Below are 25,783 nucleotides of genomic sequence, written 5' to 3'. Positions count from 1 at the left end.
AAGGTGAAGAGTGTGACATCAAGCCTGGTTTAGGGTGAAAAAAAGGAGCAGGTGGATGACACAGGATCCCATTAATTACCCTGTGCAGGCATTTGGCATGCCTCGCTTGCTGAAGTAGTATGTACCGATCTCAAAGTGCCATGTCTGGCTGTTTTGGTGCCATGTCTGACTGTTTTAGTGGTATGTGGCGATCTGTGGCTCACGTGCCTCTGTTTTTAAGCAACATGCCATTTTGCTGGAGGATGTTTTGATGGCATTTAGTGCCCGTTTTGGACTTTATCGCTTAGACAATCTGCTGAAGCACTATATGTACCACTCACATGGCGTTTGGACCGATGTGTCAGCGCTGGGTGCTTTAGTGGTATGTGCCGCTTCGTTGCTCCGCCACAGTTATGGGATGTTTTGGTGCCATTTAATGGCCGTTTTGGAGTTCATCAGTTTGACAGTCTGCTCTAGCACGTTGTATGTTGCCCACCTGTGGCTACCCCAAGTGGGCACTTACCAAAGCCACAAAAACAAGAAGGAACATCTCCATTCCATATGTGTCAGGAGTATCAGAGAAACTCCGCAGGATCTTCAATAACCATGACATCCCGGTCCATTTCAAACCCATGACAACTCCCAGGGAGAAACACAGCATGTGATATATGCAGTCCAGTGCAGTGAGGAATGCTCTGATCTGTACATTGGAGAAACTAAACAACCACTCCACAGAAGAATGGCTCAGCACAGGAGAGCCACCTCCTCAGGACAAGACTCAGCTGTTCACCTCCACCTCAGAGACAGAGGACACTCCTTTGAGGACAAAGGGCTGTCAACCAGTCCACCTCCGGCAGTTTCATAGTCGTTAGACACACCTGGCCCAGTCAGCCAGATCATCACAGGTAAGTATGGAAACATTTAGTGCTATTGTTTTTTAAGTTTCACCCAGACCCACCCACTGAGGTCTGCAACCACATATAAACCATGTTTCCCACCAACAGTTAGAACTGATGAAGCTGCTTGGAGGAGCAGCGAAACGTCTTCAAGAAAATTTGAGAAACAAATCGATTCTGTGGTTAGGGCTAGCTTTTTTCAGCTTCGCCTCCTCGCCTAAGTCAAGCCCTTCCTGAGTCAGAGAGATCAGGAGAAACCATTTATGCTTTTGTTAGCTCCCGTCCTGACTATTGTAACGCACTCTATGTTGGAGTTAACCAAGCGTCGGATCACTTACAGCTAGTACAGAACGCTGCTGCCTGCATGCTCACAGTCATAAGCATGATCACGTCACACCTGTCCTCTACTCTTTCCACTGGCTCCCTGTGAAGTTCAGAATCGATTTGAAACTTCTGCTGTTTGTTTTTAATGCTGTCAATGGTCTGGCACCTTCTTGTGTGTCTGAGATTTTAAACATTCACCAACTGACCAGGGCCTTTTGCGGTGTCAGGTCCTAAAGTGTGGAATAGCCTTCCCTTTGAGCTATGCACAGACCTGCCACTGTTTAAGGCCAAACTTGAGACCCAGCTGTTGAGAGAGGCTTTTAAGACATCGCCGTGTCTTATTGGTATTCTTTTATCTGTTTTTATTGTTTTTATTATTTCTCTCGTTCTAATTTTTTTTAATTTTGTTTCATGTATAAAGAGCTTTGGGCAATCTCCAGTTGTAGTAAGGCGCTTTATAAATAAAGGTTGATTAATTGAATGACCGATTAATTATATTGCACACCTTTTTGGATCAATAATGCAGTGAACCCCCGTGCTGGACAGACACAGCCACCGACCTTTAAGTAGGCCTATTGTGGCCTCAACAGTGCTTCTGGAGCGTGCATGGCCCAGGTTGTAGTGCTGCTGCTGACGTGTCCCTGAGTTGGACACGGGGGGCGTTAGTCATGGCTTCAGTGGATAACCCGATCACCTACAGAGAAGAGGTGCTTTAGTGAACTCCACAAATGTCAGAGAACCTATGTCAACATGTAACACTCACCAATAAGCCTTCCATCTGTGACAGCCCCCGCTGCTGGGGGGTGAATTTTTTTTACAAATCACTTGTTTTAATTTTCTTCTGACTTAAAATTAGGCATAATTATGGACATTGCGGACTCAAGCAATGAAACTGTAGCAGGCCAAAGCAGGTAGCCACTAGCTGCAGCCGTATCTATGGGAAAACTATGACATTTACTCGTGATCCGAGTACTGGACAACATGTCTCTGAAACACAAACTGTCAGACTCAACGTTTGACGAGTGACACAGTGAGCAGCTGCTGGAAGCCTTTTCTCCACACTGTTGAAGTGCAATTTGTAGCTCCACTAGAGGGCCACATGATCCAGGAGGCGGTGCCCTCCTTGTGCGCTGTGTTGTAGCATTCTGTCAGTAAGAAGTGCTGCTGTGAAGAGAACAGCTGTCAGACTGAATGTGGAACATCAGCTGCTCCTCCTGTTGATTGAAACCTTGTTGTACAGATGGAACATTGGCTGTGGATTCTTCTTGCTGCTCTTTTCTTTGGTAAGATAGAAAGCTGCACATGTTTCCTCTTCAAACAAAGACATTACTGAGCTCTACATGAAGAGCTCTGAATGTTCATTCTACACTCACTCACAGCACATCATCTCTGCTGCCATCTGTTACCTTGGAAAACACCTTCTATGCTTCAAAGTGACAATGATCCCTGAAAATGACATCTGTTCTACATGTGAGAGAACTCTTTAAAGCTGCTGATTGTTCTGCTTTCATCAATCATCTTTATTGATCCATTTCTTCCTCTGCATCTTCTCTTCTTCCCCAGAGTGTAAAGGACAAGACTCAGTGACCCAGCAAGAGGGAAATGTCACTGCTGCTGAATGCCTGGAGCTGAGTGCCCAGAAGACAGTGGAGATGACAGTAGACTTTCGGAAAGTGCCAGCTCCATCACCCCCCCTCACCCTGACAGACACCCCCATCTCCACAGTGGACTCTTTCCGCTTCCTGGGTACCACCATCACCCAGGACCTCAAGTGGGAGCTCACCATCAGCTCCCTCATCAAAAAGACCCAGCAGAGGATGTACTTCCTGCGGCAGCTGAGGAAACTCAAGGTGCCAGCCAGAATGATGGTCCAGTTCTACACGGCCATCATTGAGTCCATCCTCACATCCTCCATCACAGTGTGGTATGCTGGGGCCACTGCCAGGGACAGGCACAGACTGCAGCGTCTTGTGCGCTCTGCTGAGAAGGTGATCGGCTGCAGCCTGCCATCTATGACCTGTACGTCTCCAGGACTCTGAGGCGTTCAGGTCGGATCACAGCTGACCCTTCTCACCCTGGACACGGACTCTTTGAGCCACTCCCCTCAGGCAGGAGGTTACGGTCCATTCGGACCAGAACCTCACACCACAAGAACATCTTCTTCCCCTCTGCTGTTGGACTGTTAAACTGTAATTAATGCACTGCTCTGCACTGTCACTTCAGAAGGTCACTTTAGTATAGTCACTGCACAATGACGACTATTTGCACTGTTTACTCCATCTTGCACTACTTGCACACGAGTACCACCTCACCGACCCATGTGGTACCTGTTACATTATTACACTGTTCCATTTGTTCATATAAGGGTCTATGTTTACCATTACATCCGCCAAGTATTTTATGTTCTGTTCATTGTATGTCTGTTATGCCATGTCTGTCATGTAAATTTAGCCTTACTGTAGTTTATTTACTTAATTTTATCTTAGTTTTTATCTTATTGCATGTTAATTGTTATATGTTCTTTGTATGCACCAATCACTAAGGCAAATTCCTAGTAATGTGAACCCCCTTCACTTACATGGCAATAAACATGATTCTGATTCTGATTCTGAAGGAGACACTGTAACACTTGGATGCTCCTTTAAGACCAGTGATCCAAGTCCCACTTTGTTCTGGTACAAACAAGAAGTGAACGACTCTCTAAAGATGTTGTTGCAACATTTCTCTGGAACAAAAGATAATCCATCAGAGAATGAATTGATGCAACAATCAACAAGACATCAGTTCCTCTGAAGATCCAGAAGCTTCAGCTGTCTGACTCTGCTGTGTACTACTGTGCTCTGCAGCCCACAGTGACAGGAAACAGCTCAACTGTACAAAAACCTTTGGAGCAAAGACAACACAATACTCCACAACATCCACTAAAGGGACTCACACACTGAGTGGAGGAGCAGATGTGTAACTTCTGTCAGTCATTATGATCAATGACTGCAGCATGACATGATCTGCTATTGAAAGGGGACTCAGCCTGAACAGAGGATCTCCATGAACTGGATCACAGACTCAGTCTGTTTGATCTGATCATCATTAAAGAAGTCTCTGTGCTGTAAGGCTGTGGTGTTCCACAGGGTTCAACCCTCCATCCTCTGACCTTCACATTTACATGTTACATCAACAAGCTGTGTCAGCTGGTTTATGACATGTAAGGTCCAGTCAGAGAGTCAGAGTGCTGCTAGCAGTCTGTTGTCTAGTTCCTCTTCCTCCTGGTTAAGAGACAGAACAAAGAGGAGACAGAGACACTGAGGGAGGAGCTGAGCTGGGACTGAACTATAGAAGAGAGAGAAACTTCCAGATTCAGCAGAGTTCAATCCACAAAGCAGAAACATTCTCTTTCTTCAACATGCTGTCATTGGACTGTTTTCTACTTTCTCTCCTGTTGCTGTTTGTTCTCAGAGGTACGTAAGATTCAGCAGAAACACTTCAGTTCTAATGTTTTTTGAAGGGGCTTCTGTTTTTGACAACATGTTATCTCTTCCTTTAGGTGTCAGCTGTCAACAACTCACTGCAGTGCAGACTCAACAGTCCACTTTAGAAGGCAGCATTGTTACCCTCAGCTGCACCTTCTCAAAAGGTTCTGCTGATTACTTCTTCTGGTATCAACAATATCCAGGAAAACCTCCAGAGCTCCTGATCTCTCATGTGATGTCCGGAGACATAGCAGCAGCTCCAGTTCCAGGACTGACAGTGAAAGTGAATGAAACTCAAATGGACCTGCAGATGTCCTTTGCTGCAGTGACAGACTCTGCTGTGTACTACTGTGCTGTGAGGCCCACAGTGACAGGAAACAGCTCAACTCTGTACAAAAACCTTTGGAGCAAAGACAACACAATACTCCACAACATCCACTAGAGGGACTCACACACTGTCACAGCTTTAGCTGCTTCCTCCTTTGTTCAGTGTGACTCACTGATTCAGCTTCTGTAACTTCATGCAGTCCTTCACTTTAGTCAGTGCAGAGTCAGACTGATCTGACTCTGTAGATCTGAATCCATCCACCCGTGCACTCCACCCAAATCCTACATCTATTTTAAAAAGGTTTTTAATCACTGGTCTCATCACCTTCTGTCCTCTGTGACCTGTTACTGGTCAGTGGAAGTTAAAGCTGCTCTGAGCTCTTACTGAACAGCACATCCTCTTGTTTTCAGCATGTTCAGTCTCCTCTGAATCCTCTTTGGACCAAACGTTTTACAGAAATCTATTGAAATGTCTTCATTGAAGCTTTAATGGACTCACACATAAGGACCATGAGTAACTGCAGCATTTCTGCATCATATGTCCACATAGTTCCTTTGGAGTAAACTCAAAGGATCAAACCACGTGAATCTATAAAGACGGGCTCTCATAAGAACACCACCCCTCCCTGCTAGAAACCCTTTCATCAGGTGGAGCAGACAGGGATGCTGTGAGGTTGTAGGAGTCTGTTGTAGTTTTCCTCTCTGCACTGATGAATACAGTGTCCTTGTTGTGCTGTCAGTGCAGCCGTTCACTCACACATGTCTTAGACCTGATCAGTCCTCTGTGGGACAGTACCAGCCTGGGTTCACTCATATCTGAATGACAGTTCTCTGAGGCCTCAAAGGACCAGCAGTCAGAGTCCACCTGTGGAATTCCACCGGGCTCAGACAATCCCACAAAGACAGGAGGACAAACTGAGGAGCAAACACCAATAAACACAGCTCTCAGAACATGTGGATACCCAAACTGGACCCTGCTGAAAGAGGCCAACAGAAAGAAGAGCAGACAGCCCGATCAGAACAGCAGCAGTCACACAGAGGAACATTCATCCATATGTGTCAGGAGCTTCTGAGAAACTCTGAGGGACTTTCAACACACATCAGATCCCAGTACACTTTAAACCCAGCTCCACCCTGAGACAGAGACTGGTCCACCCCAAGGACCAAACCCAGAGAAAGACAATAAACCTGCTGCAAGTGATGCAGGATGCAGAGAGAGTCTACATGAGAGCTGCTCTAACAGCAGGCCCTCCTTCAGTCTGAGCTCCCTGGATGATGATGCTGCAGCATCACTGTCATCTCTACAGCTTCCATCAGCCTGAATGGAAACAGAGCACAGCAAGAGGCGGAGCTACACAGCTGAATATGAAAGGCTGCATGTTGGAGTGAAGAGCTGCTGTGTTCTCTCTGTTGTTCATTCAGCACAGCTGGAAATAATGTTCCTGCTTTTCATCTGGATGATGATGGTCTCCTTTCAAACTGGTAAGTCATCCAAAGATGGATCCAGATGGAAAAGGAGCCGATAGACATGAAAACATTCTGATGTTGTTTGAACTGATGAACTCTGAAACTCCTGAACTAAGTTAAAGATCCAGAATCCAATCCAAATGTCATGCTGAATATATCTTTGTTGTTTTCAGGCTCCTCTGAGGATTTACTGACACCATTTAAAGATGAAGTGACAGCTTTGGAAGGAGACACTCTGACTCTGACCTACACTCTGAGCAGAGATGCAGGCACTGATTATTTCTACTGGTATCGACAATATGCAGGAAAACCTCCAGAGTTCCTGATCGTTCATTATGGAACAAAAGAAGAAAATAAGTCCAGATTCTCAGTTAAAGTGAGCAACAAACGCCAAATCCACCTGCAGATGTCCTCTGCTGCAGTGACAGACTCTGCTGTGTACTACTGTGCTGTGAGGCCCACAGTGACAGGAAACAGCTCAACTCTGTACAAAAACCTTTGGAGCAAAGACAACGCAATACTCCACAGCATCCACTAGAGGGACTCACACACTGTCACTCTGCTGTGCTGTGATAGGACACATACATGTGGCTGTTTTTATCAGAGCTCCAACCTAGTTTCAAACATTCAAGTGACTCTCAAAGAATAAAATTCAATCAACAGTTACTCTGTAAAAGTTACAACTGTCAGATGTATTTAGTTTTTACAGTGGTCACTCCACAACCTCCTTAAATCACACAGCCTCTATTTGGGCCCTATGATTTCCATGATCATGGAATCGCAGAATTAAATTATGCCTTGTAGAGTTTTATTGAAGAGATTTCTAGACGCCTTGCTTCAATCCTCTCTACCATTGATGACCTGGATGACTGAGAATCTTCATCAAGATCAATTAGTCCTTCCCCATCTCCTCCATATCATTTTCCAGCAACAACTCTACCCTCTGCCCCTCTCTTACTAACCTGGAGTTCACATTTGATCTCCAGCTCCCTTTTGAAAATCATATAATCTATATTTACAACAACTTCCTTCTTCCACCTTTGAATGGTAATCTGAGATCCTCAGAGCCCCATAGAGGAGGAGATCAGTCCCTGCCTTGTCTCACAGTCTGTCTGGACCTGGGAGTCTTGGCTCCCTCAGGTTGTTGTTTCTGTTCTCATCACAGACACACACTGTGATATCATGTCCTCAATAGGTGAAGGCATGCTTGTCTCTTTCTTCACATTTAGCAGTCCTCTATGGGACTCATGGATTGTGTGAAGCTGAAGACCTCCGCTAAACGTAGTGATTTAAGTAGGCTTCTTCTATTGTGTTGCCTCTATTGTCGGCAACAGAACAGACACCGCATTGTGTTCATTAGACGGAGACAGTGAATAAAAAGGCACTGCCGTGTTTTACTATATTTATATATAATAAAACATAAAATATCTAGGGCTCCATTGTTTACACCAGGGATCAGCTGATGAATCTCCAGCACAGCGGGATGTATGGCCAGTGTTGGGTGAAAGAATTTATTCTGCATGGTGTTAACATGCAGTGTGTTCAGATATATAAGTTTTCATGTTTATATGTGTTTATCGCTTAATAATGTGATTTTCATAAGTGTTTATGTGTTAGGAAGTTTTATAGAAAATCAAAGTAATTTGAGGATACTAAATGTATTAAGAAGTAATTTCATAGTATGTCATATAACGTTGTTTTCTGCAATTCAGGCTGTGGCAGATGAGATCAGTTGTTTTTCTGCTCTCTGGAGAGAGCTCCGGTTGGTACGAGATGGTCATAAATTTAGACTAAGGACAGCAGCACCTTTGACCTGATAAAAGCCAGATTCTAAAGGAATGTGTTTTTCTCCTGAGTACCCAGTTTTATGGTCACCCCCAGATTGGACTCACAACCTATGAGATTTGAGGAATTGAAGTTTTACCTTATTTGGCAGTAAACACTAATGGTCTAGTTGCTGTATGAACCAGGGTCTGCAGGGGGGCGGTAGATGCCCCTGTGGGCCGGCAGGCAGGAACGCCCATGGGGTATATCAATGTGTGAATTCCATGTCCAGTTGTTGTTGCATTGTTCGTTGTTGCTGTGTGGTTGTTTGTTCTTGTTGGTTGTCCTGTTCTTGTGTTGTTCTTGTTTGGTTCTTTGTGTGCAACAACCCAGAGCTCTGCGACTCAGAATTTGCCTCATTGTTTAATAAATTATAATTTTGAGACCAGAATTTATCCGCTCCTTCCTTACAAACTAATTCAGGGGGTAATCAGAAGGAAACAAGGGGATTTTAACCCCGACAATTTGGCGCCCGAACAGGGACCTGGAAGGAGTGTGGGTCAAATGACATCTTGCCTGACTGAGTGACTACTGGTGGCCACAATAAAACAAGGTAAGCAGAACCTGTTTAACCAAATTCTGCACATTGGACAATCTAAATTAAGTAGTCACTGGGATGGGTACGGTGTTTTAGAGTTCAAATTGTAAGAGGCAGATTGTAAGTCTTAATAAGTGAAGTAAAATGAGATGAAGTAAAAGAAAATGAGATGAAGTAAAAGAGAAAATGAGATGAAGTAAAAGAGAAAATGAGATGAAGTAAAAGAGAAAAAGGAAAAGTGACACTGAGAGAGATATTAACCAATTAAAAATAAAAAGAATAAAAAAAGGGTTAATACAATAACGTGAATGAGCGTTATGTCATTGGGAGTGGCATCCCCCACTATGTTTGGACGCGAGCATAGATAAGCTCGGTTGAGAGCCCGAGGGAATTTGATGACCCCTGAAAAGAAAGAATGGATTGGCAGTAATAGAATCAAAGTGTGTTAAATGAATGAAAAAGTGAAAAACTTGATGTAAAGATTGGGCGTAACCAGAACAAAAGCGGATTGGCAAAAATAACGATTGATTGGCAATAAGTTTAAAATGTTTTAAAACATTGGCAATAAGTTTCAAATATAGGCCTAGGTAAATTGAGAAAGCGCTGTATTGTTAAGGAAAAGATAAACCGGTGATTTGTTGTCTTGTCTTGTCGTGGTTGTTTTATGTACTCCGCGCTGTCGGAGAATTGTTGTGTTTGAAACTGATTCTGCGCTGGCAGAGAAGTGAGTTTGTACAGAGTGTTTGTTGTAAGTTGAATGAGTGACATGTATGTGTGAAAGTGTGTTTAAGTGAAGGTGTGTGACTCTGTTGCCAGAGTCACAGTGAGGGATAGAAGAAGGCACATATAGAAGGTACATTTTTAACATACAGCAGGTACGCAAGAAGGATTTGGTGAGTGGTAATCATGTCTACGTGGAAGACAATTGATGAACAGATGAGTAAGATGTTGAGCCATTGCTGCGGACAGGCAGGACCAGAGGGACAACAGAAGGCTGCAGCTAAGATGGAAGCAGCAGTGTGTACAGCAATGACAAGACAGGGAGTGAAAGGAGATGATAAAAAGCCACTAAAAAGTGTGATTGCAACAGTGGAGAATAGAGTTAAACTAGAGAGAGAGAGAAAGGAGGAGATTATTAGATTATTAGTGTTAGAGACAGTTGAGTTGAAGGAGGCAGTGCAGGCTGATGAGGAGAGACGTAAGATTCTATTCAGGCATATCTGTGCTGCATAGATGATGATTGTGAGGAGTCTGGTAGTACCACTGACATTAAACAGGAAGTAGAGAGCGAGGGAACTCAGGGGGCGGAGATACCGTTTTCCCTATTCACCAGCCTCTGCTGTAGCTTCTGCTTCGCCTCAGACCCCACTTCCTGGGATGTACCCCATCATGACTGTACCTGATGGGAGGGGGCGAGTAACAGACAGACAGACAGGAGTGAACTCTAGTCAACTTGGTGCCCAGCAGCACTGGTACAGACAGGCAACAGAGGAGGGGCTTCCCCTGTTGCTTCAGCAGGCCCAGAAAAATGACCCTGATTTACCAGGAAGTGACTCTATTGCTTGGGAGAGACATGTTGTACACCATATGAATCTACACACAGACACAGAGACCATGGAGATGAAAGGGCTGCAGACACAATTATTAAAGCTGCAGTTAGCTCAAGCTAGAAAGGAAGCAGCATATCAGAGGAAAATGAAGAAATACACCCCTGCATCACAGAGGGTGGTTCAGCCTCAGCCTGCTCCCCCACCTCAGCCACAGTCCCCAGTTGTGGGAAATCTTGATATGTATTTAACCCCATCTTGGGTCACCCGCCCCCACTATCAAGGTGGGTGGGGTCAATATCATAGAGGAGGTAACTGGAGGGGAAAAGAGGGTGGCCGTGGGGGAGGGGGGCATGGAAGGGGTGGATACAGCGGTTTGAGTGGAGGTGACTGCTTCTATTGTGGAAAACCTGGCCACTGGGAAAGAGACTGTCACTACAAGCAGCCCCGTCAGTGACCACAAGGGGCTCCCTGGTATCCTCCCCAGGGAAATGGCTGTCAAAGATCACACCGGCATTTCAAATCATTTCGTCGGTTGGCTTCTTTTGGGAAACCTTTGCCATTCACAGAACTTGTGAAACTGTGTTAGCAGCACCACAGACATTGTTTCATTCGCTCCAGCTCATCACCAGTGAATTTGATGGGCAGAGACTTGTTGATCAAAACTGGAACCTCCATTATGTGCTCCCCAGATGGATTAATGGTGACTTTTCTTACTGGACAGACTTTTTATGCTCCCAGAGTGTTGGAGTAGCTGGACAGTGGCTGATGAGAACCACTATGATACAGATGTCTTGTGAAGATATCTGCTGGACTCGTTTTTACCTGAGTCTCCTTAAGGGGGCGGTCTCCTCAGTCTATTCCAGCTGTGGAAACCCTGGATAATGTCTTTCTGACCCTATAGGCTGTCCACTGATCCCTGTAGGTTATTCTCTTCTATGACAGGTGTGAGGATCTCTTCTATCAGGAGAGGTTCTACCTCCTAATGAGAGGGACTACATTGGTCCATCACAGCAGATAAATTGTTTGTGACTGAGGAGGGAGTAGCTGCTGACGTATAGTTAACACCAGAACAGTTTTAAATGGCTCAAAATGGCAGATAATAGTGTGCCACTTGTTTGCTTAGTCATTGTACCACACATAATATTAAAGAATTAAGCTCCATGGTTAGGAAATGTAAAGCTATTTCTAATAAATAGGCACAGAGGATAGGTGTTTAGAATTCTTCATCCTTTAAAGCTTATTAGGTTGCCATTCATACAGTAGAGGCATAATAAGGCTCAGGAGATGTTAGCCACACTACCACATAACATCTGGTCTTCATCATTTACTGATGTAGGTTTTGTGCCTCCTGTACTCTTGTCTCTTTCATTGTCTCAACTTCCATAATGATCTGGTTCTCCTAGATCACTTAGTTCCTTTATATCTTGATGTTTCTGAAACAGGTGGAGTTGTGAATGGTGTTCTGTTTCAGAAAAAAGAGGGTGAGACAGGTATTAATGTATTTGAGTTTTAAACCGGACAATAAACTGTTTGAATAACTATTACATTCCACAGCATGGATTCCCAGAATGGATCTCATTTTAAGAGTAGACCTGGAAAAGGTGGAGCAGACTTTAGGCCTAAAACATAGGTATGGTGCAGTATATCAATCATAGTTACAGGGAAAAGTGGAAAGGATGAAACTACAACCTAAAACAAAAATTGGCTAAAATCTGTGCACAGACCAAATTTATATGGGTTCAAGTATTGTCTATTGTATTGATGTTCTGTTAATCACGCCATATAATGTACACCCTATGAGCTTCTTACAGGTCGACAGTTTCCTGGACCAGCTGGCCGGCTGAGACTGAAGAAGTATGCAGTATGGTATTAATATAAACCATAATATAATGAATTTAAAGCTTTGGTGTTAGTATTTGTATTAAAGGAGAAAGGAGAGATGGAGAGTCCAGAAGGAGCCACACACAGCTGAGTGGGTCCTCCTGAAGGTGATAAAGAGAAAGTGGTCGGAGCCAAGGTGGACAGGTCCTTACCAGGTGGTGGAGCGCACCTCCCACGCGGTGTGGCTGAAAGGCAAAGGAGACACCTGGTATCACTGGAGCCAGTGCACCCCAGCTACAGAACCAGGGAGAACGCTGAGCGACATTAGAAGGAGCAGGAGGAGGATAAAATAAAAGGGGCAGAATAATCCCCTGAAACCAGGAGTGTGACCAGTAGGTAGTCTACCCTACTTGGTTGAAGAGGATGAGACGGTGAATACACATACATGAGCAATCATCAGGATCAGCGTGGGACTAAGAGTGATAGGCGAAGTTAAGCGCATCACTCCAACTAAGGGTGATAGGCGAAGTTAAGCGCATCACCCCACCAGGAGACGAACCACAGTCATCAGTAAGGTCAGCTGTCGAAAGGAAGGTCTAAAGTTTCAGGAGCAGAGGTTCTAGTTCCTGTATTAAGAAAACTCCGGCTGACAAGATGGGACTGTGGGGTAACTGGAGGGTGTTGGGAGCTTGTGTTTTCATGTCTGTAGTTAGTGTATCTTTGACTTTATTTTTGTGTGTACATAATTATTTTGTCAGTTTTCCAGGATCCAATGGTATATCAAATCCAGGGCCCAGCACACGCAGGGTGAGGAGAGCACCAGGGACAGGAGGAGATGCATGTGTGAGAAACGGGGGAGGTATAGAGTTAGACTACTATAAGGGTTCAGAGTTCTCTTTTATCTTTGATTTGTGCGCAGTAATCAACTGCGGGGGATATAATGCGTTGTGGAGACAGTATGGAGAAGTTTGTGGATTGGGGTGGCAGCACACAAATTGGGCACCTAAAAAAGCTAAAACCACCTCAGGCGGGCGGATCTTGTTCAGTGGGTATTTCCATATACAAAGAGATTGGAGCTGCACGCAGAATCCCATTATGTTATCAATTACTGGCCTGGACCACAACCCTTATGTTAAATCTTCCGGAGTGCCTGGCCAATGTTGGGACTCCAAACCCGACATTGTAGTCCATAAGCTCACCCCGTTCAATGTATTAGCGTTATCTACTGGTTATGAGGATGATAATATTTGGCTCGGATGGTAAAACAGGTGAGGGAGCAAAATATGTCAGATTGTGTTGCCTGTGCATCAGCGAGGCCCCACCTGTACACTGAACCTGCCCCATTATATCCAGACGATGCATGGGGATTTGATTTCAGTACAGGACCGGATGTTTTTGGATATGTTATTGGCAGAGAAAGGAGGTGTATGTGCTATGTTTTATGAAATGTGTTGTACTTTCATTCCCAATAACACTGCTCCCGACGGTAAGGTCACTAAAGCTTTAGAAGCTTTGAGAACTCTTTCCAGTACTTGCATGAGCACTCAGGGATAGATAACCCCCTGGACGACTGGCTGATTAGGGTGCTGGGACCCTGGAAGGCGGTAGTATGGTATGTCACTAATCACTTCTTTTGCAGCATTCTTGGGCATTTTGACTACATGTGGTTGTTGTTGTTATATTCCCTGTGTGCACTGTTTAAGTTACAGGTTAATTGTGTCAGCAATTGAAAAGCACGATTCAGGTTTTCATCCTCCTTCATATCAGATGCCTCTGCTGGCAGCAGAGGTGCCCGTGCCAGGTGACGACGAGGAAGATTTGTTGTGAGCTCTTATAAGAGCTCAAAAGAGGGAATTGTTGGGTGAAAGAATTTATTCTGCATGGTGTTAACATGCAGTGTGTTCAGATATATAAGTTTTCATGTTTATATGTGTTTATCGCTTAATAATGTGATTTTCATAAATGTTTATGTGTTAGGAAGTTTTATAGAAAATCAAAGTAATTTGAGGATACTGAATGTATTAATAAGTAATTTCATAGTGTGTCATATAACGTTGTTTTCTGCAATTCAGGCTGTGGCAGATGAGATCAGTTGTTTTTCTGCTCTCTGGAGAGAGCTCCGGTTGGTACGAGATGGTCATAAATTTAGACTAAGGACAGCAGCACCTTTGACCTGATAAAAGCCAGATTCTAAAGGAATGTGTTTTTCTCCTGAGTACCCAGTTTTATGGTCACCCCCAGATTGGACTCACAACCTATGAGATTTGAGGAATTGAAGTTTTACCTTATTTGGCAGTAAACACTAATGGTCTAGTTGCTGTATGAACCAGGGTCTGCAGGGGGGCGGTAGATGCCCCTGTGGGCCGGCAGGCAGGAACGCCCATGGGGTATATCAATGTGTGAATTCCATGTCCAGTTGTTGTTGCATTGTTCGTTGTTGCTGTGTGGTTGTTTGTTCTTGTTGGTTGTCCTGTTCTTGTGTTGTTCTTGTTTGGTTCTTTGTGTGCAACAACCCAGAGCTCTGCGACTCAGAATTTGCCTCATTGTTTAATAAATTATAATTTTGAGACCAGAATTTATCCGCTCCTTCCTTACAAACTAATTCAGGGGGTAATCAGAAGGAAACAAGGGGATTTTCACCCTGACACCAGCGACACGAAATCCCCAAAGAACTAAGAAGGAAACAACGCGGAAGCAGAGGGGGCAAAAGAAGACAGCTGAGGAAAAGAAGATACAAGCCGTATCTTCCTTCTATCGTCATGGGTAATGTCAGATCACTGGGTAAGATGGAAGAGTTAACATCTCTCACAAAGAGCGAGTGTGTGTTTCACGTTACGGTAAAGGAGCGTGTGTGCAGCCCGGACATTGAATTGCTAGCGGTAAGTCTACGTCCATATTATTTGCCCAGAGAGTTCTCTCACGCCATTGTACTCGTTGTTTACATCGCTCCCTCGGCTGAGGCGTCGCGGGCTACTGATGTCATCAGCTCTGTGACCGCGAGGCTTCAGACCCAGCACCCTAATGCCTTCATAGCGATCTCTGGTGATTTTAACCATGTTAATCTGAAATCAACTCTGCCCACTTTCAAGCAGTTTGTGGACTGTAAAACAAGAGAAAATAAAACTCTAGATTTACTGTATGCTAATGTTAAAGAGGCATACAGCTCCATAGCTCTCCCTCCCTTGGGCAGATCAGACCATAGCCTAGTCCACCTCAAACCCCAGTATATACCAGCAGTACAGCGGCAGCCGGTGACCACCAAAACTGTACGGAGGTGGACACCGGAAGCCCTGGAGACCCTGCAGGGATGTTTTGAGGTGACTGACTGGGATGTGTTCTGTGACACTCACGGTGAGGATGTAGACACACTCACAGACTGTATCACAGAATATGTTAATTTTTGTACAGATTCTCTAATCCCCACCAGGTCAATACGCTGCTTTCCAAACAATAAACCATGGGTGACAAAGGACATCAAGGCATCACTCAACAGAAAGAAGACAGCCTTCTTGAGTGGAGACAGAGAGGAGATGAGGAGGGCCCAGGCAGAGGTGAGGGAGAAGATTGGAGAGGGCAAGGAGAGCTACAGGAGGAAGCTGGAGAGCCAACTTGCCCGGAACAACTTGAGGGAGGTATGGAGTGGCATGCGAACCATCACCGGCCACAATAGGATCTCCGACCAGCTGATGGATGGAGATCTGCAGGAGGCCAACCAGCTGAACCTGTTTTTCAACAGGTTTGATAGTCCACTCCCTGACCACCCTCCCCCTCCCCCTCCCTGTGATGCACCATTAACACCTGTCAATAACAACAATGTACCTCCTCCTCCCCCTCCCCCTAACCATACTAACCAGCTTCACCTCCCCATCAATAACATCACCCTGCCCCCCTTACCCCAACTTCCATTAACAACCCCCCACCCTCCCCCATCAGATCTCTCTCTCTGCTCTTCTGTGTCCACAGTTGCCATCACCACAGAAGATGTGAGGAGGGAGTTCAGTCGACTACGACCGGGAAAAGCTGCAGGACCGGACGGACTCAGCCCCAGAGTACTCAGGGACTGCGCCACACAGCTGTGTGGGGTCTTCCAGCACATCTTCTCCCTGAGTCTGAGCCTGATGACTGTCCCTGCCCTGTGGAAGACAACATGCCTTGTTCCTGTGCCCAAGACCAAACATCCAAGCACACACAGCGACTACAGACCAGTTGCTCTGACTTCACATGTGATGAAGTCTCTGGAGAGGCTGGTCCTGAAACACCTGCGTGCTGTTGTGGAACCATCGCTGGACCCCCTGCAGTTTGCTTACCAGCCCCGTATTGGAGTGGAGGACGCCATCATCTACCTGCTGCACAGAGCACACACCTACTTGGAGGAGGCAGGTAACACTGTTAGAATCATGTTCTTTGATTTTTCCAGTGCGTTTAACACCGTGCAGCCTGCCCTTTTGAATAGGAAGCTCCTGGACATGCAGGTAGAGACCCCACTGGTCACCTGGATCACTAACTATCTTACAGGTCGACCACAATTTGTGAGGCTGAGGAACACCGTCTCGGACACGATAGTGAGCAGCACGGGGGCACCCCAGGGCACTGTACTGTCTCCATTCCTGTTCACACTCTATACATCGGACTTCAGACACTGCTCACAGTCCTGCCACCTGCAGAAGTTCTCGGATGACTCTGCCATTGTGGGCTGTACCAGCAGAGGTCGGGAGGCGGAGTATATGAGTGTGGTGGACAGCTTTGTGGAGTGGTGCGGACAGAACCACCTGCAGCTGAATGTCACAAAGACAAGAGAGCTGGTGGTGGACTTCAGGAAGCACCAGACACTCCCAAACCTGGTCAGCATCAAGGGTACCAACGTGGACATTGTGGACAGCTACAAATACCTGGGTGTCCACATTGACCACAAACTGGACTGGTCCACAAACGCAGAGGCAATATACAGGAAGGGACAGAGTCGCCTGTATCTACTGAGGAGAATCAGGTCCTTTAACGTCTGCCAGACCATGCTGCAGATGTTTTACCACTCGGTGGTCTCCAGCGTCATCTTCTACGCTGTAGTGTGCTGGGGCAGCAGGATGAAGACGACCGACACCAACAGACTCAACAAGCTCATTAGGAAGGCTGGCTCGGTACTGGGAGTGGAGCTGGAGTCTGTGGTGGAGGTGACGGAGAGGAGGATACTGAGGAAACTCCTCAGTATTCGTAACAACACGTCTCACCCCCTGCACGACACACTGCTGTCCTACAGGAGCACATTCAGCGGTAGACTGAGACTACCGAGGAGCAGCACAGAACGCCACAGGAGGTCCTTCCTGCCAGTGGCCATCAGACTGTATAACTCCTCCCCTTTCTGTAGGGAGAAGCGCTAGATAATCATGTCAGGCATCACTGTCATTCCCTCCACTTGTCTATATTTATGCTTACTTAGCACCTTACATCTCCATATTTGTATCCATGTATCATATATTGTGCTCATACTGCGTACTGTACTCTTATTTTGGATTATAGTGACACTTATACTCTTATACTCTGTACTTAACTGCATTTAATGTAACTTGATACCTCTGGCACAAGAATTTCCTTCGGGATTAATAAAGTTTTATCTTATCTTATCTTATCTTATCTTATCTTATCTTATCTTATCTTATCTTATCTTATCTTATCTTATCTTATCTTATCTTATCTTGTTAACACATCAGACTTGTTAAGTGTAAACGATGGAGGGGCATAAAGTGATCTTGGAGATGAAAAGAACCGTTGTTGGTAGGATTAGAACCTGCGCGGGGAAACCCCAATGGATTTCTAGTCCATCGCCTTAACCACTCGGCCACAACAACCGGCAAAAGGTAACGATGAAGAGTCTGACGACCCAGGTTGGTTCTGTCCATGAGTGCATGGTCTTGTCCAGGGTGTCCTGTCCAGTTTGGTGTTGGTGCTCCTTTACTTGTTTTCCATTTCATTCGCAGGTAAATCTGCGCCGACCAGAGTCTCTGTTTGACAGACAGCTATCACAGAAAGTTGCCGACAGCTGAGCAAGTACTCACGTGCCAACATGGCACAAGTTGAATTGCTTCCAAGCCGGCTGTGTTCACGATCACATGGTCGTTTGAGACTACAAGCCTTCACTGTCCATTCTACGCTGTTTACTTTATTAGGAAGGTGCTCTACAATTGTCCCAACAAGCAGGGGGAGCACTGAATATAAAACTCTCTTTCTCACATGTTATTGTCATGTGTTTTTGTGAAAGATAAGGCTGACTTGTTTTCTTGCTTCTCTATTTAAACAATCTGAAATCTTCACTGACACTGATGTGGACAGACTGAGAGTGTCTCTGTGCTATCTCAACAAGTCTTGAGCCAGAGATGAGAGTTTTCATCTGCATTCATGGTCACCACATAATGAATCATTCTGACTATTGTGATGCCCCAAAATTCAAATGAAAATTCCGCAATGAAAGGCAGAAATCTAGAATAAGTGGCAGCATACCAGAATAGACATCAGTATTCCGGAAGGATAGGCAGAATTCCCGAATAACAGTCAGTATTCTGGAACAGAGGTCAGTATTCCGTAACAGAAGTCAGCAAGACAGCATTCTGGAATGAAAAGTATTCCAGAATAAAATAAAGTATTCCCAAATGAAAGGCAGAAATCTAGAATGAGTGGCAGCATACCATAATAGACATCCACCCACTCCAGAATAATAGGCAGGATTCCGGAATGGTAGACAAAATTCCGGAATTAAACCCCTAACCCGACAGCGGCCTGTGACGTCATGGAAGTCAGCATTCCGACATGGAAGACAACATTCCAGGACAAAAGTCAGCAAGACAGCATTCTGGAATGAAAAGCATTCCAGATTGAAAGAAATCATTCCAGATTGAAAGGCAGAAATCTAGAACGAGCGGCAGCATACCAGAATAGACATCCATCCATGCCAGAATGGTAGACAGGATTCCAGAATGGTAGACAAAATTCCGGACTTAAATCCCTAACCTGACAGCAGCCTGTGACGTCATCCAATCAGAGCCAGAGACTGAACCTCCTTAAGGGCAACAGTGGCAAAAAAAAACAGGAAGAACCCCTGTAGGTTTGATTTAATGTCTCATCATATCAGATGAAATCATCCAATTGGCTTCTGTGGTCTGGGTTAGAATCTAAGTCAGTCATTGTCTTAAATGATTACTTATTTCCCCTCCAGAGGATAAATTATTTAAATGATTACTTATTTTTCCCTCCAGAGGAAATAAACAGAAGTGTCAGGAGTGGGATTTGAACCCACGCCTCCAGTGGAGACTGCGACCTGAACGCAGCGCCTTGGACCGCTCGGCCATCCTGACATGAAAAGTGTGCTGTCCACAACAAGTTTGGAAAAGCTCAAGGATGAACACTTAATAAACAATCTGAAATCTTCACTGACACTGATGTGGACAGACTCAGAGTGTGTCTGTCTATGCTATCTCAACAAGTCTTGAGCCAGAGATGAGATTTTTCATCTGGTCACCACATGATGAATCATTCTGACTATTGTAGTACCTTGAGATCTGCCTTTCCCAGGTGTTTTGTCCTTAAGGTGAAGCAGTCTCTGCCTCAGGGTGAAACTGGGTTTGAAATGTGCTGGGACGTTTTATCCTTTGCCTCCTCATTGCACACCAGTTGCTCTCGGTCCAGCGTTTTTAAAATGATAGTTTTTGGAAGTGTCAGATGGACTGTGCCAGGGTTTGGTCCTCAGACAGTCAATATAAATGGCAGCACTCTGACTGGTCAATATGAATTTTTTCAAAGAGCTCGTTGTTAACACATCAGACTTGTTAAGTGTAAACGATGGAGGGGCATAAAGTGATCTTGGAGATGAAAAGAACCGTTGTTGGTAGGATTAGAACCTGCGCGGGGAAACCCCAATGGATTTCTAGTCCATCGCCTTAACCACTCGGCCACAACAACCGGCAAAAGGTAACGATGAAGAGTCTGACGACCCAGGTTGGTTCTGTCCATGAGTGCATGGTCTTGTCCAGTTTGTCCTGTCCAGTTTGGTGTTGGTGCTCCTTTACTTGTTTTCCATTTCATTCGCAGGTTTGATTGTTCACACCTGTGATCAGTCATCAGCCAATCCTGCTGCAGCTTCCATCTAGTATATGTGTCCAATGGAAGCTGAGCAACATGTCAGCTACACACATAGAAACACTACACATAGTTTGTCATATAAATAACATGGATTGAATCATGTTGTACAGTCAATGGAAACAAAAAGCACTGAGAGTGGTGCTGGTAGTGCAGCAGTGGATGGAGGCTGAAGTGCTGCCACCTAGTGTCAATATTTGGTATTACTCTGACTACATATTCCACCTTTAACTCTCTGCCATATATACTGTGCCATGTGTGAAGTGATAATAACATGTGAATGTGAATTTATTGTAAAGAACTTTACTTATTATCCCTGTTATAAGTGAGCAGTGTGTGTGTGTGTGTGTTTGATGGAGTGTGTAATGTCTGCTCAGTGTTACTGATGCTGCTGTGTGTGATCTGAAAACTGATCAAACTGTGATGTGTCTGATGCTGACAGAAGAATCAGAGGTCAGACAGTCGGATCCTCCTCTGTGACACCTTTAACATCATATCAGAAATCTCTGTCTGCTTCTGGTACATGCAGCTGATCACCAGCAGGGGGCTCACTGCTTTGCTGTCACTTTTTTTGTTATCTTTTATTATCAAAATGTTCATTAAAATATATACATAAAAAATCAACACATCAGAAATCACAATAAACACAAAATTATCTCTCTTCTAATTTAACCACAACAACAACAAAAAATATTTTCCTAAAAATTAAAATACACCCTACCACCTTCTTCATAAAACAAACTATGCCCATCTAACAGTGCATCTCTCTTTTTCCCCTTTAGCCCCTTCACCATCGTGCTTATGTACATCTGGAAGTTGTGAGTGAAAAACCCTTTTAGTTCCAACCCAGTGTTTCCCTTCCTGCGTGCATTTCTGATGGTGTATATGGTGTGCTTTGCAAAAAGTCCGGCTGTGTTTCTTATTTTTTGTCCTTTGTTATTTATGTTGTCCCCAAACAGTGTGAAAAGTTTCCAGTCTTTTTCTGTTGCCCATTTTCCGTTTTCTTTCTCCTCTAGCATCTGTCTGAGCCACGCCAGGAAGTTGTTGATGGCGGGGCAGTCGAGGAAAAGATGTTCCAATGTCTCCTCGGCTGCCCCGCATGTGGCGCAGCCCCTGTCCAACGTCCCGTTGATTTGATGTAGTATGACTCCTGAAAACAGCCTCCTGTGTCTTAGACGGAAGTCTGTCGTTAGGACGTTTCCAGGGGCCGCGCCATTCCTGAGCGTGGCCCAGATTCTGTCTCCTCTCAGGCCGGGGAAAACTCCTCTCCACGCGCGGTCTGCCGCTGGCGGCCTCCTCCTCATCTTTACCAGGATATCATATGTCTTTTTGGTCCTTAACTCCTCCAAGCTTTCCCCGGCCTGAGAGAGAGAAAAGCTGCAGACGGCGTTATTTGTGTCCCCCTCCCTCCCCCACCCCTCCTCAGCAGCTGTAACCAGCGCTGAGGAATGGCAGCCTCCAGTTTATCACAGATGTCAATTATGTTCTTTTTATTATGTTTTCTTTTCCCCTCCCTCAAGATGGCCAGGATCCCCGCAGCTTGGATGCCACCGGCTGGGTCGACAACGTCCCCGAGCCGGACTAGTCCGGCCCGTTCCATCACCGCGCAGACCACCTCCTCCCCTCCCCAGGTAACTTCTGGGTTGTGGAAGAGGGGCTGCGCGGCTGCCTGGAGGACACTGTCGACCCTGGCTTCCAGCAGAGGTCTCAACTCAGTCCACGCTGTCATGATCTCCTCCGCCAGAGGGTCTGTCACTCCCGTCGTTTTCAGGGGCCTCCCCTGGCAGAGTGCCCAGAGGTTCAGAGGCGGCCCGATACACATGTCTTTTTGTATGAATGTTTTCCAGATTTTATTGTTGTGTGGCGATATGAGTTTTTGTATTATTTTAATTCTTAATGCATGCTTCCTTTCTCGTATGCTGACTAGTCTCAGACCGCCTCTCTCCTCGGGCTGGATCATGACAGCGTGGGCCACCTGATTCATTGTAGACCTCCACAGGAAGCCGCCGATGGCTCTGTTAATATTGGCTTCCTGCTGCGGGGACAGGGGACAGACAGCCAGTGTGTGATTGAGTGTTGACATTATGAGTGCGTTGATTATGATTATTTTCCCCCTTATTCCTAGTTGTCTCTGTTTCCATAAGTTTATGATTTTTTTGATTTTTTCTGTTAAAACGTTCCAGTTTTTTTCGTTCGCCTTCCCCTCATCCCTCCCGCACCACACCCCTAGCACCTTCAGTTCCCCTTCTGCCTCTTTAAACCCCCACGTGTTGTCCGTGCTCTGTGCATCTCCACACCTCATGATCTGTGATTTATTTAGATTCATTTTTGCACCCGATGCTTTACAATAGTTCCTAATAGTGCCCACCACCTCACTAACGCTATCCCTATCCTTAACTGTGATATTTGTGTCGTCCGCGTACTGCACAATTTTGCAGCACGCGGACTCACCTACGCTAATCCCTCTAATATTTACATTGCGAGCGACCGCTGCCGCCAGGGGCTCCGTCACCAGAGTGAAGAGCATGGCAGACAGCGGACAGCCCTGTCGGATAGACCTGCTCAGCGGAAACGCACCGGTGCATGCGCCATTTATCTTGACACAGCTCGTGGCTCCTTTGTACAGAATCTTTATCCAATTGATGTACCGCTCTCCGAAACCCATTCTTTCCATGACTCGCCACAGAAAGGAGTGTTCCACGCGGTCAAACGCCTTCTCAAAATCCACACTAATTACAAACCCAGTTGTTGTGCACATGTGCTTGATCAGGCATCTGACGGCCAGGATCGAGTCCGCAATGTCTCTACCTGGCACGCCATATGCCTGAGTGCCCCCCACCACCTCTTCTATCACTAATCTAAGTCTATTCGCTAACACCCGTGCTACTATTTTATAATCCGTGTTCAACAAACTAATCGGCCTATAATTCTCTAACCTATCCTTATCTCCCTTCTTTTTATACACCAGTGTGATTACCCCCTTCGCAAACCCCTCTGTGACCTCCTGTTTTTGTTCAATGTATTTGAACACTTGATAGAATTCGGCCGTCAACCCGTCCCACCCTGGGCTTTTCCTTTGGTTTAGCGATGTTATTGCGTCTATGATTTGCTGCGTAGTGAGGTCGGAGTCGCAGAGATCCCTATCCGTTTTATCTAATTTTTTTTCCAGGTATTCCATATGTTTTTCCGTTTCTTCTAAGTTCGTTCCTTCACTTTTATATAGTTTGCCATAAAAGGCTTGCGCTGTTTTTAAAATCCCCTCTAAATGTACTTCCTGCCCTCCCTCACTGTTTATTAACGAATAAATGCATGCCCTCCCCTGCTTTTGTTTTTCTAACCCCAGGAAATAACTCGTTGATTTTTCCCCTTCCACTAGATACCGTGCTTTTGCTCTGATTGCCGCTGCTTTGCACTTTTGAATAGTTATGTTGTGAAGTTTCCCTTGCGCCGCTGCTAAAATCCCCGTCCCCCTCCCTGGATCTTTCCCGATTTTTTCCGTTTCTATTTTAATAATTTCGATTAATTCTCTTTCCTCTTCGTTTTCCTCCCATTTTTTCCTCTTACATTCCCTAATGCACATTTTCTTAATTTTATTTTTGACTCCCTCCCACCATGCTAATAAATTTTCTACTCCCTCCATTTCGTTTTTAACACCCTCTAAATAATTATGCATTTTATTTTTAAAATTATCCCTCTCCAATATTTCGTTGTTTAAAACCCATAACCCCCCGTTTCTGAGTCTGCCTGCCCTCCCCAGAGTTACCCGGAGAAGGGAGTGGTCGCTCCATCCGTTTGGCGTGTACCCGACGGCGTCCACGTCCGTGACCACTCCAGGAGACACCAGAGCCAGATCAATACGAGTTTGTTTTAGTTTTCCCTTTACTAGCTGTCTCCTGGAGTAGTCACGGACTCCCGGGTTGAGGATTCTCCAGATGTCTATTAAATTATTTTTAGCCATTATATCATATAATTCGTTTCTACTTATATCGTTGCGTATATTTCCATGCACTATATCACTATTTGTTAATATTGTATTAAAATCTCCTATTACTATACTATACTCTGTTATCCATTTTACTAATTTATTTTTATAAAAATCCTTTCTCTCCATTTCATTATTACTACTATATATATTAATGATACGAACTACTTTTTTATTTAATTTCAGGTCAATCACCACCAGCCGGCCCTCGTCGCCGGCATGTACGCAGGTCACATTGTGAGGGAGGCCCGGTCTTACCAGGACCGCCGTGCCTGCTGTTAGCTGGGGTCCAGGGGCAAAAAAGAAACCCCCTCCCCATGTTTTTCTTGCATGCTCTTCTTTTTGTTGATTCCACCTTACTTCTTGCAAGCACAGTATGTCCGTTTGAATGGTTTGAAGAATCCCGGTTATTTTCTCTATTGCTCTTGCCCCTGCTATGTTTAATGATGTGATATTAAGCATTGCAAGAAGTAAGGTGGAATCTTCCCCTTATTATCATCTTTTTTTGAAATCTTTTTCCTTTTGTGTTTGCCCCGTTTTATTTCTTGCGCTTTTCCTTCTCTGCAATTTTTTCCCCGCTTCTCTTTCCAGGTCAGAGTCAGAGGTAAGATCTTTCCGACCCAGAAAAGCAGAGACAGGGGCAGCCTCCCTTTCTCTGGCTTTTTCTGCCAGCAGGAAGGCGCTGGAGCGACAGGTGGGTTCGACAGACATTGGAGAGGCTTCTATCTGGGAGCCGGTGTCGACGTCTGCGTCATCCAGACTCGAGCCGAGCACCAGCTCCTGCCGTCTCCGTGACAGCCTCCGGGCAGGGAACTTCGCCCCCCCATCCACAGCTGCCGCCGCACTGATCTCTGCACTACCTGGCTCAGGCGTGCACATTATTTCATTTTCCTCGAGATCCAAGGCAGAACCCTTTTTTTGAGCTCCCCTCGCCCTCTCCGGAGCAGAGCCCGCCCTCAGAGCTCCCTCCCTCACAGGGAGTGCCTCTGCTCCTCCACCTGCCTCGCTCACAGCTGGCTCTTCTGTCAGGGCCATTGGCTCCGCCCCAGTCTCCGCTTCCTGGTCCTCGTCCTCCTCTGTGTTAGACTCATCATTCCTTTCATCCATTTCATTTTCTTCCTCGCTTCCCTCCACACATATACACCTTTCCATCCTGTTATAACATACCCTACGGCCATACTGCTCTGGAGACGCCCAGAGGAGGAGGTCGCAGGCGGAGCGGAGCGCAGTTTTGGAGGGAAACCGTATTAATTTTCTTGTGCTTTATTTTGGATTTTTTCGTTCTGGTTTGAACTTTTTTCGTTAAAGGACATTTGTTTTTCTCGCTCCCCGCAGTCAAACTGACTGTTGGGGAGTAGTTTTGTGTTTAAAAACTTTTTATTTGTAACGCTTTGGACGGGAGGGAAACAGGCCGACAAAGCAGGATGGATTACACGGATAAAGAAAACAGGACTGGGAAAACGGCAAACCGAACGGAGAACGGA

General features: G+C 45.4%; 1 non-coding gene across 1 annotated transcript; it reads right to left on the bottom strand.

Annotated features, from left to right (window-relative positions):
- Positions 1-19,453: 19,453 nt before the first annotated feature.
- On the bottom strand, positions 19,454-19,536 carry trnal-cag (transfer RNA leucine (anticodon CAG)). The gene has a single exon. It is a non-coding gene; the product is annotated as a tRNA-Leu (tRNA).
- Positions 19,537-25,783: the final 6,247 nt, after the last annotated feature.

Source organism: Parambassis ranga, unplaced genomic scaffold, assembly GCF_900634625.1.
Source record: "Parambassis ranga unplaced genomic scaffold, fParRan2.1 scaffold_21_arrow_ctg1, whole genome shotgun sequence".
In the NCBI taxonomy this organism is placed as follows: Eukaryota; Metazoa; Chordata; class Actinopteri; family Ambassidae; genus Parambassis; species Parambassis ranga.
This window is presented reverse-complemented; position numbering and strand designations above follow the sequence as displayed.